This window comes from Arachis hypogaea, chromosome 17, assembly GCF_003086295.3.
Source record: "Arachis hypogaea cultivar Tifrunner chromosome 17, arahy.Tifrunner.gnm2.J5K5, whole genome shotgun sequence".
Lineage (NCBI taxonomy): Eukaryota > Viridiplantae > Streptophyta > Magnoliopsida > Fabales > Fabaceae > Arachis > Arachis hypogaea.
This window is the reverse complement of record NC_092052.1, coordinates 85,298,569-85,313,446: the sequence shown is the minus strand read 5'-3', so window position 1 is coordinate 85,313,446 and position 14,878 is coordinate 85,298,569. Positions and strand designations below refer to the sequence as shown.

The following is a 14,878-nucleotide window of genomic DNA, read 5'->3' as shown; positions in this document are numbered from 1 at the left end:
TGGCTCTGGATGAGCGCATCCAAGCGTACGCGCACGATGCGCGTGCGCGTGCATGTCCAACCTTTAATTCTTTGATTTGTTTCATGCTCCTTCCATTCATGCATGCTTTTTTCATTCCTCTTGGCCATTTTTGCCCTATAACTTCTGAAATCACTTAATAAATGGATCAAGGTATCTAAGGGTAATAGAGGAGGATTACAATATCTCAATTTTGATGCAAAGGAAGCATATTTTCATCTATGAGGTAAAATGGGAAAGAGACACCAAATCATGCAGTTTTATATGAATAAGTGTGGAAGATCATTAATAAAACCCTTAGATTCTATGGATGATAAACCCTAAAATGGGGTTTATTAAAACCCCTCACTAGGCGTTCAACACCCAGCCACGCAGGCTTTCCGGCGCTGAACGCTAGTCAGAAACCCCTCACTGGGCGTTCCACGTCCAAACATACAGCCATTCTGGCACTGAATACTAATGAGGAACCCCTCACTGGGCCTTCAACGCCCACACACTTAGGGAAGCTGGCATTAAACCCCAGCAAGGATATTCCTGCTGGGCGTTTAACGCCCAAAACACTAGAGGGACTGGCATTTAATGCCAGTAAGAGTGGACAACAAGGGCGTTCAATGCCCAAAGAGCTATCAAAGCTGGCGTTGAACGCCAGTGAAAGCACACCCTTTGAGTGCTTAAGTGTCACTCAAGAAACCTCTAGCCCAGAACCAAAGGAAACCATAAAGACCATTGAGGTTCCTTTGCATGCACTTTTGCAGTGCATGAGTTTTGATGACTACTCATCCTCTGATGAGGATGAAGACACTAGGAAAGAGCAAGTTGCTCGGTACCTAGGAGCTCTGATGAAGTTGAATGCCGAGTTATTTGGTACAAGGCCATTGGAGGAAGAACCTCCACTACTTACCATAGAACTCCATGCTTTGGTTCAGCACAGGCTACCTCAGAAACTTCCATATCTTGGACGTTTTCTGATTTCTTGCACCATAGGCACCATGACCTTAGAAAAGGCTCTGTGTGACCTAGAGTCAAGTATAAACCTCATTCCACTCCCTGTAATGGAGAAGCTGGGAATCTTTGAGGTACAAGCTGCAAACATCTCAATAGAGATGGCAGATAAAATAATGAAGAAGCCATATGGCATAGTAGAGGATGTCTTGGTGAAAGTTGAAAACCACTACATCCCTGAAAACTTCATAGTCTTGGACATAGGAGAGGATAAGGATGACTCTGCCATCCTTGGAAGACATTTCCTAGCAACTGCCAATGCTATCATTGATGTGGCTAAGAGAGAACTGACCCTACAAATAGGGAAGGATCACATCTTGTTCAAGATGCCTCACCCTAATTCACCCTCTAAAAGAGAGATAACTGTGCAACACCTAGTGTTCCAACCCTGTCTTTTTGTGCAGAGCTTTATAGAGCCCCCAAACATCAATTCTAAGTTTGGTGTTGGGCAGCCTTCAACAAGCTCTAAGCACAATGGTACTAAGAAAAAAGTACCTAAAGGCTGGAAGGATAAGAGAGTCCAAACTGAAGTCCTCTCACCTGGAATGAGAGTTTTCTTCACTAAGAAGCCAATCTTACAACATACAGTGAGTCATATCCTCTCTCTAGACCATGTAGAGCTCATTCCTGAGAAGAAAATTCACTGTAAGGGGCAAAAATCTGAGCCCATACTTACCTCCATAAGGAGCTAACCGTCAAGCTAGTGACGTTAAAGGAGTGCTTGTTAGGAGGCAACCCAATCTAAATTAATTAGTTATGTCCTTTTATTTCGTTTTTCTTTCAGTTATTTTTAGAGTCATGATCATATGCAGCAGTCAAAACAGAGGCAGAATTTCATAGCAGTGAAAATAGAACACTCTGGATGGAGTGTTATTAAAGTTGAAACGCCAGCCAGGGAGCTCTGGTTGGGCGTTCAACGCACCTCATTGGCAACATTGCTGGTGTTGAACGCCAGCCAGGGAGAAGCCCCTGGGCATTCAAATGCCAATGCAGAGAAGTAGGGAATCTGGATTCCCTAGCCTCTCAAGACCAGTGGGTCCCACAGCATCTTTCACCTACTCCACTTATTCCTACCTACTTACACAGTTCCCTATAAACCCTAGCCCAATCACATTAATTTCACTTCCCCAAATCCATCATAACTCCCACCAACCCCCACCCCCTTCAAAATCAAATTTCCCACCTAAAACCCCACCCATGGCCGAACCCTACCCTTCCCAACTCCTATAAATACCCCTATTCATACCCCTTCATACACACACATCTCTCATACCCTCATAAACCCACAAGGCCGTGCCCTCTCTCTCCCTCTATCATCTTCTATGAAGTAGTGGCAGAGAAGAAAGTGATCCCCAAGGTCCCTTTCAAGCTCATAAAGAATGAGTATACAAAAATTCGAAGAGAGATCCGGAGAAGAGGTTGGGAAGTCCTAACCAATCCCGTTCAAAATGTTGGGATTCTAATGGTGCAAGAATTCTATGCTAATGCATGGGTTACTAAAAACCATGACACTAGTGTGAACCCAAATCCAAGGAATTGGATCACCATGGTTCGAGGAAGAATCTTGGATTTTAGCCCGGAAAGTGTGAGGTTGGCGTTCAACTTGCCTCTAATGCAAGGAGACCCACATACTTACACTAGGAGAGTCAACTTTGATCAGAGATTAGATCAAGTGCTCTCAGATATCTGTATGGAAGGAGCATAATAGAAAAGGGATTCCCAAGGCAAGCCCATTCAACTAAGAAGGGATGACCTAAAACCTATAGTAGCTAGAAGATGGTTGGAATTCATCCAACGTTCCATCATCCCCACTAGCAACTGGTCAGAAGTGACTATTGACAGAGCCATCATGATCTATTGCATCATGATTGGAAGTTAGGTGGAAGTACATAAGGTGATTTCTCAAGAACTGTACAAGATAGCTGAGAAGCCTTCCACCAATGCAAGGGTGGCATTCCCACACCTCATCTATCATCTATGCAATTCAGCTGGAATTGTCATAGAAGGAGATATCTCCATTGGGGAGGACAAGCCCATCACTAAGAAGAGGATGGAGCAAACCAGAGAGCATGCACATGAGCCTGTGTAGCCGTGATAAACCCCGATTTCATGGTTTATCTTGTGCTTATTTTGGGGGATTTTATCACCTTTTTCTACATTTATTCAATGAAATAGCATGCTTTTGTAATTCTCCCTTGAATTGTGCTTAAGTGTAAAAACATGCTTTTTAGGCCCTTAAATTGGTGATTTTGATTCACTTTAATTCCATTCGATGCCTTAATGTGTTTGTTAAGTGATTTCAGGTTCATAAGGCAAGTATTGGATGGAAGAAATGAGGAGAAAGGCATACAAAGTGGAGAATGCATGAAGAAACAGAGATTGGAGATGTATCAATGGGCGCGCACGGGCAGAAGTGATTTCACATAAGGACGCGCACGCGTACAAGGCGTGCACGCGCGAAAGTGGTTTTACATAGAGACACACACGCGTACATGCCGCGTCCGCGTGGATGAAGAAATAGCCAAATCGACGCGCACGCGCACATGGCGAGTACGCGCCGATACTCTCACGTGACCCACTTAAAGGCAAAATGCTGGGGCAATTTCTGAGCTGCCCAGGCCCAAATCCAACTTGTTTTTGAGTGTATTTCATGCAGAATTGAAGTCCAAGCAAAGGGGAAGCAATTAGTTTAGCCAAGATGAGCCTTTAGATAGTTTTCTAGAGAGAAGCTCCCTCTTATCTCTAGAATTAGGTTAGGATTAGGTTAAATTGTAATAGATCCATGTTTAATTCCTTGATCTCATCTTGTTTCCTTTATAATTTCTCATTTCTACATCTTGATTTTCTTAGTTGTAAAGTTAATTTCTCATTTTGCCATTTTGTTTGTGATGATGAACTCATATTGGATTTGGTTACATTTAATGCAATTTGATGTTGATGTTTCTTTTATTGATGAATTGAATTGTGATCTTACTTTCCTTGCAATTAGTAGCTGGTAGATTTTACTATTCTTGAAATTAATGATGTTTACTTCTATTGCACTCTATGTGTTTGATGAAATGTTCTCTTTAGTTTTTGAGTAGTTTTGTTAACTCTTGGTCTAAGCTAAGAGGATTGGGTAAACTTGAGTCCTTGGGCTTTGTTGAATTGGTGATTTTAGAACCCTTGGGAGATCAATTTGATAACCATTGACTCTAACCTACTACTAAATCAATTAGTAGCTAGGTTGGGACTTATGGATTGATGTTGATCAAGCCATTTGACGTACTCCAAGCCTAGGAGTAGACATTACATACTTAAGGCTTTAGAGAGTAGACCTAATGAGCTCGGTTCCGCATGATTACCAATGCTTGAATTATTGACAAGGATAGTGATCTCAATTACCTAAGTCTTAGCCAAGAGTCCTATACCTTGCTTATTTTAATTTCTTGTTTGAGTTATTTTCCTTGCCATTTAATCTATTGCCCTCTTACCAATCAAACCCCCCTTTTTACCCCTTCATAGCTAATAATTAACCACTTCATTGCTATCCTCGTGAGATGACCCGAAGTCTAAATACTTCAGTAACGTTTCATTGGGGTTTGTACTTGTGACAAAACCATATTCTTAATTTGATGCGAGAGTTGTTTGTTGATTTGGAGCTATGCTTACAACGAAGTAATTCCCTTCTTTAGGAAGAAAATCTAAACCGACAAAACAATTTTACGCCATCAAGCTGCCTCAGTATCAGATCCCTGAGATGCCTCAAGGGATGTATTTTCCTCTTCAAAGGTATTGGGATCAATGGCAAACTTCTCTTGGAGAACTGAGCACTAACATGGAGCAATTGAGGGTGGAGCATCAAGAGCATTCCACCACGCTCAATGAAATAAGAGAAGATCAAAGAGCCATAAGGGAAGACCAAAGGGCAATGAGGGAAGAGCAACAAAGGCAAAGGAGTGATATAGAAGAGATCAAGTATCACATTGGATCCTCAAGAAGGAGTACTAGCCGCCACGATTAAAGGTGGTCTCTTTTACTTCCTTTCCTTTTCTATTTTTCTGTCATGTTATTTATTTTCCTGATCTAGTTGCATGATCATTTACATTGATGTCTTAAAGATGTAAAATATTCCATATATCTCTCACCTTACTTAAAATAAAATTTTAATTGAAAAGAATTGAGAGATGCAAGAATTTCAATTTTAAAATATGTGTAGTTCAATTATTTTGATGTGGTGGCATTACTTTTGTTTTCTGAATATATGATTAAATAGTTCATATTTGAAGTTGAAATTTTAGAATGTTGGCTCTTGAAAGAATAAGGAAAAAGGAAAAGTATTATTGGTAATCTGAAAAATCCAAAAATTGATTCTTTAAGCAAGAAAAAGCAGAAAAAAGAAAAAGAAAAAGCTTGGATGCGAAAAAAAAAGAGAAAAAGCAAGCAGAGAAAGCCAACAGTTCTTTAAACCAAAAGGCAAGAGCAAAAATCCAATAACCCTTTAAACCAAAAGGTAAGGGTAAAAGGATCCAAGGCTTTCAGCATTAATGGATAGGAGGGCCTACAGGAATAAAATCCTGGCCTAAGCGGCTCAACCAAGCTATCCCTAACCATGTGCTTGCACCGTGAAGGTGTCAAATGAAAAGCTTGAGATTGAGCAGTTAAAGTTGTGATCCAAATCAAAGAGAGTGTGCTTAAGAACTCTGGACCCCTCTATCTGGGGACTCTAGCAAAGCTGAGTCACAATCTGAAAAGGTTCACCCAGTTAAAGTGTCTGTGGCATTATTGTATCCGGTGGCAATACTGCAAAACAAAGTGCTTAGGGTCACGACCAAGACTCTGAAAGCTGTGTTCAAGAATAAAAAAGAACTGAACTAGAATAATCAATAATATCATCCTAATTCTATTTTCCTAAAGATGCCAACCATTCTAAGTTTCAATGGATAGTGAGATGTGAAAACTATTCAGAAGCAAAAAACTACTGAGTCCTACTCATCTAATTGTAACTGAGCTTCATCGAAACGTTTGAAGTTTATTTGTATCTTAATTTTCTTTTTATCCTACTGTGTTTTTAGTTGCTTGGGGTAAGCAACAGTTCAAGTTCGATGTTGTGACGAGCGGATATTTTATATGCTTTTTGGCATTGTTTTCATATAGTTTTTTAGTATGTTTTGTTTAGCTTTTATTAAGTTTTTATAGGTTTTAGTGTTAAATTCACATTTTTGGATTCTACTTTGAGTTTGTGTGTTTTTATGCAATTTCAGGTATTTCCTGGTTGAAATTGAGGAGCTGGAGCAGAAGTCTGATTCAAAGATAGAGAAAGCACTATAGATGCTATCCGGATCTGACCTCCTTGCACTCGGAAGAGCTTTTCTGGAGCTTCAAAAGTTCAAATAGAGCGTTCTCAACGGCCATGAAAATTTGACTTCCAGAGATTTCCAGCAATGTATAATAGTCCATACTTTGCTTCAGAATAGAAGGCCCAAAAATGGCGTCTAACCCCAGCTACCTGCCCCCTTTCAGGCGTCCAGTGCCCACAGAGTAGAGTCCAGCGTCCAAATGCCCAGATAGCATATTTTTGTTTATCACTTTGTATTTTCATTTTAGTATGAGTTTTCTAAACCTTCTAGGTTGAGGGGAGGAGCCCTGCTGAGTCCTATGAATTAATAAAAGTATTACTATTTCTTCTTCGATCCGTGTTTGATTTATTTCTAAGATGTATACTTGCTCTTCAACATGGTGAATAGCATGATCAGTGACAATCAGGTCTATTCATCATACTAAGACAAACGTGCCTGACAAACACCCGCGTCTACTTGGGTTCGTGTGAATACGTGACTGGAAAGTGCGAACCAACAGCTATGTTTATACATCTCTCAGACGGCTAATCCACGACTTCGTTGGGGACTTCTCGAGACACCAGTTTAGCCGATTTTTGGGGAGATTAGGGTTTCCATGGTATAGTCTAGAATCCAAAGAAGCAACATTCTCTAATCCGAAAGATTCGACCTTGTCTGTGGTATTTTGAGTAGGATCGCTAAGAGAATAAACTGTCAGAGCTTCACCCTCCGTCAGATTGGATGACCACGGCCAATGGCATTTATTCTTGAGTAGAGGAGATTGATGACCATGGCCCATGGCATTGATCACTTATAGACTACCATAGAAGAGATCACTCACAAGCAAAGAAGACAGTACTACCAGAGTTAACTCAGAAAGATAAAGCAACTCCAATCCTCAACTATATTCCTATTACTGCTTCCAATAATCCTAATACAATCTCGTATCCAACAATCTTCTGATTCGCCTGACTAAGACCTGCAACATAACCATAGCTTGCTTCAAACCATAATCCTCGTGGGATCGACCCTGACTCGCTCGGGTATTACTTGGACGACCCAGTGCACTTGCTGGTAGAACTGTACGAAAGTCTGGGGATTCGTGCACCATCCTCCAACCACCATCCACCATTATCACTCTCCATCCACCATTGATGGACGAGTTTTCTCTTGTTCGGTTTAGAATTTCCTCAAATGAATGAAATCTCGTTGTAAAGTATAGTTTCCAAACCAACCAAGAGTTTCGTTCATGCAAAAATTTAGGTTGTCACAAGTACAATCCCCAATGAAAAGTAACCGGAGTATTTGGACTCCGGGTCGTCTCCCTAGGAACCAATGGAGTGCATGCGTATTGGCTATAGAGGGGAAAAAGGGGTTTTGGTTGATGATCGACAAGGAATCTAATTGTGCAAGGAAAGTAAATCAAGCAAACAATTAAAAGAAGTAATTAAAGAAGAGAGACATTCATGGCATTGAATTGAGATCTTAGGCTTTCTATCCTAGTCATGCATGATTAATTTATCTTGTTTAGTTAACTCACACATCGGAAGAATGTCAAATGAGACTAATTAATCGAGTCACAATTATAAAGAAGAATTTATCTCATTATGTCGCCTCTAACAAATGGGGAGGAAGTGTACCGAATTTATCGTCAAGTAAAAACTCACAATAGAGTGAGGTCGAATCCCACAAGGATTGATTGATCAAGCAACTTTAATTAGAGGAATGTTCTAGTTGAGCGAATCCAGGATTTGAGTTTAGAATTGCAGAAAATAAAATGGTGGGAAGGTAAATGACAGAAAAAGTAAATGCTAGAATTAAAGATCTGAAAGTAAATGACTGAAAGTAAATTGCAGAATTGTAAATGGGAATGGGGGAATTGCTCATAAAAGTAAGTAAAAAAATTAAAGAGAATGGGTAAGATCAGAAATAGGGGGTTCATTGGGCTTAAGAGATGTTGCATTCTCTGGATCAATTTCATTTTCATCTCTTCCTCAATCAATGCACTCATTGATCTCCTTGGCAATCTTAAGTGATTGAATTACAATTTCTTGTAATTCAATCTCTCAAATCTTGATCAATAGCCAATTCCTTGGTCTATTGCTCATGAGAAGAGATGAAGTATGGTCACTGATTATACCACATGCATTTCCCAAATCAAGTGTTGAAAGGATTATAGTCACATATCCATCCAAACCCAATTTGGTCCAGCATGAGAAAGCATTTCTAGCATGATCTCTTCATTCCTCTTTCAAAGTTCAGAAGAGATCCAAGTATGAATAGCTTCTTTTCCAAGATAACTACCCAATTGGATGAAGATCGAAAGCTTTCAAGTAAAATCAAGAGAAAAGAGAGAAGAAGAATAGTGAAAACTAGTATTGATCCATCAAATTACAACAGAGCTCCCTAACCCAATGAAAGGGGTTTAGTTGTTCATAGCTCTGGAAAATGAAAACAAAGATGGAGAATACATGATGAAACTAGAAGTGCAGAGAAAGTAAATTACAGAGAGTAGTTCTATGCCAAGAGGCTCCCTATAATTTCCAACTCTCCAAATAATTCAAAGCTACTCCTATATATACTTCTCTTCTACTCTTCTAGTTGGTTCTTCAAGTCTTGGGTCTGGGCCTTTGGATCTTGAGTTTGAAGCAGTTATCTTCTTCATTGGGCTTGGCTTTACTTGCAGAGAGAAAGTGTGAAGTGGGCAGAGACTTTAGCACAGGATGTTAGTGGTGTTAACGTTCAGGAAAAATATGGGTTCGAGAATGTTAGTGACATTCAACTTTTTCACTAATGTTCCTCACCCAAGTAAGATCCACATTAACCTCAACGTTAGTGGCACAATCGTTGCCACTAACATTGCCTCTTTGTCCTTCGCGCACGTTATTGGGACACAACTTTCCCAATAACGTTGACAAGCCTCCCCTTTCCCTACGTTAGAGTCCACGTTAACTTAGTTAACTTGGCTCTTTTAACCTAGGCTTACCAACCTTCGAGAACGTTAGTGACACTTAACATTGTCACTAACGTTCCAATGTGCCCCTTAGCTCCCACGTTAGAGTCCACGTTAACTAGGTTAACGTGGCTTCTAACGTGGCTGTGCTAGCCATCTCCAACGTTAGTGACAAAGTCGAATGTCACTAACGTTGGCTCATCATCCCTCTCCTCACGTTAGCTTCCACGTTAACTAAGTTAACGTGGGAGTTAACGTGGCTCATTGTGGCTTGTGTTGGCTCCTTCCAACGTTAGTGACAATGTTTGGTGTCACTAACGTTGTCGATAACTTTTCTTCTTCACGTTAACTTCCACGTTAACTAGGTTAACGTGGGAGTTAACGTGGCCTCTTGGGGATAGTGTGTGTTCATCCCAACGTTAGTGACAATGTTTGGTGTCACTAACATTGTCGATCACTTAGTTTCTTCACGTTAGCTTCCACGTTAACTAGGTTAACGTGGGAGTTAACGTGGCTTCTTATGACTTGGCCAACGTTAGTGAGAATGTTGAATGACACTAACGTTGGCATCACCCTTTTCTGCTTAACGTCAGAGGCCACGTTAACTAAGTTAACGTGGCAACTAACGTGGCCACTTATGAGCTTGGTCCAACGTTAGTGATAATGTTAAGTGTCACTAACGTTGGCTCCATTTCCTTTCTTCCACGTTAGAGTTCACGTTAGCTTAGTTAACGTGACTCTTAACGTGGGCAATGATGGCTTCAATAGCGTTATTGGCAATGACTTTTCTCATTAACTTTGCAAGTTACTCCCATTCTACGTTAGTGTTAACGTTAGTGTAACTAACGTAGCTACTAATGTGGTTCTTCTTTGCTTCCTTTGTCCTGAAATCAAGTAATAAAGTGCATCAAAGTTCTAGTCCAAGTCATGGGAAATGCAACATCCAATTTGTCATTAAATTCATGCAAAATCCTCATGAAATCATGTAAAGTGCACAATGTATGCTTGAATCAAGATGTAAATGAATATCTATCGAAAACTAGCTTATTTCATAAGGAAATGCATGAAACTACCCTAAAAACAGTAAAGAAAAGGTCAGTGAAACTGGCCAAAATGCCCTGGCATCACAACACCAAACTTAAAGCTTGCTTGTCCCTAAGCAAGTACTGGAATAAGAGAATGATGAATGGAATGCCAAGAGAAATGAGTCATTCTTGTGGAAGTCATGTCCCTGGTTTTATCGTGGTTTCATGCATAGCAACTTAGGTTCATTCCTGGCTTTCAGACCTTTATAATGTCCTAGAATACTCACTGTGGTTGCATCCCATGAGACTTTTTTTCATTGATCCTTTTGTTGTTATTTCAGGGCTTATTTTTGTTCTTAAGCTAAGTGCTCTGTAAAGGGGCAACTCTTTAAAATAAGCTTTCAGTCAACACTCCCGAACCAGTTTGTTCAAGGTGCTAGGTGTTGAAGCACCCCTAAGGACTTACTTGCTCAAGTCTCTCCCCCATACATACACACCACAGGCACATAGTTTATTTATTTTCTTTTCTTGAGACCTTGGTGTCCAGCACCTCTTTGGGTTACTAAATGCTCTGTATTGAGGGTTACTCTTGATAGTGGACTTTCAGCTGATAATCCCGAGTTAGTTAACCCAAGTTACCAAGTGATAAGGCACCCCTAAGAGCTTATTCATCCAAGTAGATCCCTCACACAGGAGCACCACAGACACATGTCTCAAGATTAAAACCATTGGTGCCTAGCCTTATTGCTTACTCTTTTTCTTTTATTCTTCAACTTTGATTGTTCTTTCCCTTTTTCTTATTAGGATCTTCTTATTTAGCTAGTCTCATGGGGTGTGTCTCAAGCATAGTATTCATGACAGATAGTTGTCTTCCCACCTTATGGTTGAACCAACTTAGCTAACTTATGACTATACCATAAACTCATGAACTTATTCCATAGTATGAACTCTACTCTGGTCTCTTAAAAACACTCATTCTCTTTTCATTTGATTCAAAGGGACAGGCATACAAGTAAGTAAGGAGATGATGTAGTAACATAAAGACTAGCAAACATAGACCTATTCAGAAAGAAAACTTTAAAGAAAGAATTTAAAAAGTTCAACTAACATGGAAGCATGTTCTATTTCATACAAGATCTTCCTTATTTAAAGCATAGAAAAAGATGGACCAAAGAAGGAACTCTACCACCTTTTACTCTTGTGGATGTCCATGCTCTCCTTCTTGCTTGTCCTCTTGGAGTTTGATGCTGCCATGAATAAAGTTAATGCGAAAAGGGTATAATGAAGGGAAAAAATGTAGGATTTAGAGAGTGGGAAGTTGAAGAACTAGTTGCTGGAAAGTGAAGTGCAAGGGATATGAATTTCGAATGTGGAGATGGTGCGGATTGGATCCACTTATATAGAGAAGTGATGAAGAGATGAAAGGTGTGGATTGATGGGGTTGGTGTATGATGAACGGATGGGGTTTTGTATGGAGTAAGCACAAGGATTACCAACTTTATGATGGAGTTGGTTCAGTTTCCAAGTTTGTTCTTCCTCCAATGTTGCATGGCAACCATTCCCAATGCATTCCCCCTTGAGGCACGTGTGTAGTACCCTCTTCATGAAGTGGCCGAACCTTTCTCATTAAATTGTCCAATCAATCTCCTTCAATGTTCCTCTCCTTTCCCTATAAAGATCAAATAAGAAAAGTAAGAAATATCATAAAAAAAATCAATTTAAATTTTACGGCTAGAATAATAAAGAGAAGAAAAGATTTTGTTTATTCATGAACTCCAACTAACTAACTAACTGTGTATCCTTATATGCACATTGGTGGCACCATGGGGTGACACCAAACTTAGTTTGGAGCACTGTGATGAAAAGTTCTGTTCAAAGCTCCACGACTAGCATGCTCTCAGTTGCATTCATGCTTTCTTGGCATGCTTTGAACACCAAACTTGTTATTCACTATATACTGCAATATAAGGATTTCACTAAGTGTTTGTCAAGTTTAGGTTGGAATTCATGAATATTGACTTATTCACTAGTAAAAGCTCATAAAACATGGGTTGCCTCCCATGAAGCGCTTCTTTAGCATCACTAGCTTGACGTTTCTCCTTCATCAGGGAGGTTGATAATGCTTCAAGTCCTCCCCTCTTGCCTTGGACTTATATCCATTGGTTGTATCAATGATCTCTACATGTTCCAAGGAGAGAACTCTGTTGATAGTGAAGACCTTAGGTAACTGAGATGGTACAGTGGGGAGATCAGGGGGGATATCTGGGAAGTAAGCTGAGATCACTTTATCCCCTGGAGAGAAGTCCTCTGTAGGGATCTTCTTATTCCTCCACCCTCTTGGTACCTTCTTCTTTGTCCCTTTTGATGTTGCCTTGCTCTTGGTGACTTCTTCTTCTAAGGGAATTTTGTTGTTGTCTTCACATGTCTCTGGTGGTTTAGGTTCCTCCAACTTTTCCTTGAGTTGTGACAACTGCTTATTTCCTTGTTCATCAACAAGGGCTTTCCCAGATGGGTTAGTTGTGTTTCAGTGCTTGCTTCCTCTGTCAGCATCTCATTATGATCTTTGCTTGATTCTTTGTTTTCTTGGTCTGCTTCTTGTGAGAGTTTGAAGACATTAAAGCTGAGTCATTCATCATGGATCCTCAATATTAGCTCCCCTCGCTCCACATCTATGAGTGCTCTGGCTGTAGCTAGGAATGGTCTTTCCAATATGATTGGGTGAGTATGACTCTCTTCCATGTCCAAGATGACAAAGTCTGTGGGAAGAAAGTATTTCCCAACCTTTAACAATACATTTTCCACCACCCCTATTGCTTGTTTTTGAGTTTTGTCAGCCAGCCTAATGACTACATCTTTGGGCATTATCTCATTGATCTATAGCCTCTTCTCCAGGGATAAGGGCATTATGTTGATGCTTGCTCCCAAATCGCAGAGTGCTCTATCAAACATTGTTTCCCCTATGGCACAGGGGACATGAAAACTCCCTGGATCTTTTCTTTTTGTAGGCAACTGTGGTTGAATGAGGGCACTGCACTCCTTGTTCATCACTATAGTTTGGCCTCCCTTGAATGAGCTTTTCCTGGGAAGCAGCTCCTTCATATACTTGATGTATGCGGGCATTTGTTGAATAGTCTTGATGAATTGTATGTTGACATGCAGAGATGCAAACAAATCTAGAAACCTTGAGTATATTCTCTTCTCCACAGCACCATTGAGCAGTTGGAGAAAAAGTGCATAGAGTCTCAGCAGCTCCTGTTGTGAGATTTCTGGTTCTTGATGATCTTTTTCCTTCTTCTCTACTGAGGTATCTTCAGGTTGTTCTGACAGCTTACTTGGCTTCCTCAGTCTTCTTATCACTTATAGTGACCATCTTGCAATCTTCCCATCTTACTTTCTTTATTTCACCTCTCGGATTCTTCTCTGTGTCACTTGGGAATCCATCTGTGGGTTTGGGAATTTGTTCAGAGAGATACCCCACTTGAGATTCCAACCTCTTGATTGTGTCTCTGTGGTTCTTGAAACTGGCTCGCACTTCCTCCTTGAACACCTTGTTGTCTTGAATCTCCTTGCCTATGCCTTTAAGTAGATTCTCAATCCTTGAGATTCTTTCATCAAGTGATGATAGGTCAGGCTGAGGAGGGTTATTCTGGCCTTGATATGAATGTGGAGAGGTGTTGTTATGGGGGTGTTGATATGGTCTAGATGTGAAGTGTTGGTAGGCTGCATTGTTTGGATTTGGGCGTCTTTGATCAAGGCTTTGGTCTTGTTGATTTCCCCACCCAAAGTTTGGGTGATTCCTCCATCCAGGGTTGTAGGTCTTGGAGTATGGATCATGATTTTGCCTAGGTGAATTCCCAATGTAGTTGGCTTGCTCCTGACTACCCTCTGCTTCTTCATTCACTCCTTCTTGGGTTGTTGATGAAGTGGAGATTGCTGCTACTTGGTTCCCCTCCATCTTCTTGGTGAGGTCAGCCAACTGATGGGTAATGAGCTCATTTTGGGCCAGCAGAGCATCTACATTGTTTAGCTCCATTACTCCTCTTGTGTTCCCTCTTTCGGAGGCATAGAAGTAGTTGTTCTCTGCTATAGTTTCAATGACATCTATGGCCTCCTCAATGGTCTTCTTCTTGTTCAAAGATCCTCCAGATGAATGGTCTACTGCCTTCTTTGACTCATAGGAGAGCCCTTCATAGAAAATGTGCAGCTGCACCCATTCATTGAACATGTCAGGTGGACACCTCCTTGTTAGGTCTTTAAACCTCTCCCATGCTTCATACAGAGTCTCACCATCTTGTTGCCTGAAAGTTTGGACCTCAGCTCTCAGCCTATTGATTCGTTGAGGGGGGTAAAATCTTGCTAAGAATTTGTTCACCACATCTTCCCAAGTTGTCAAACTCTCCTTTGGGAAAGACTCCAGCCACTTGGCTGCCTTATCCTTGAGTGAGAATGGAAATAAGAGCAGTCTATAGGTGTCAGGATGAACACCATTAGACTTCACTGTGTCACATATTCTCAGGAATGTGGTTAGATGTTGATTGGGGTCTTCTTAGACACTTCCTCCG

At 40.6% G+C, this 14,878-nt stretch overlaps 1 non-coding gene across 1 annotated transcript; it reads left to right on the top strand.

Annotated features, from left to right (window-relative positions):
- Positions 1-14,539: 14,539 nt before the first annotated feature.
- LOC112768787 (small nucleolar RNA R71) lies at positions 14,540-14,643 on the top strand. Its single transcript, XR_003186176.1, has one exon. It is a non-coding gene; the product is annotated as a small nucleolar RNA R71 (small nucleolar RNA).
- Positions 14,644-14,878: the final 235 nt, after the last annotated feature.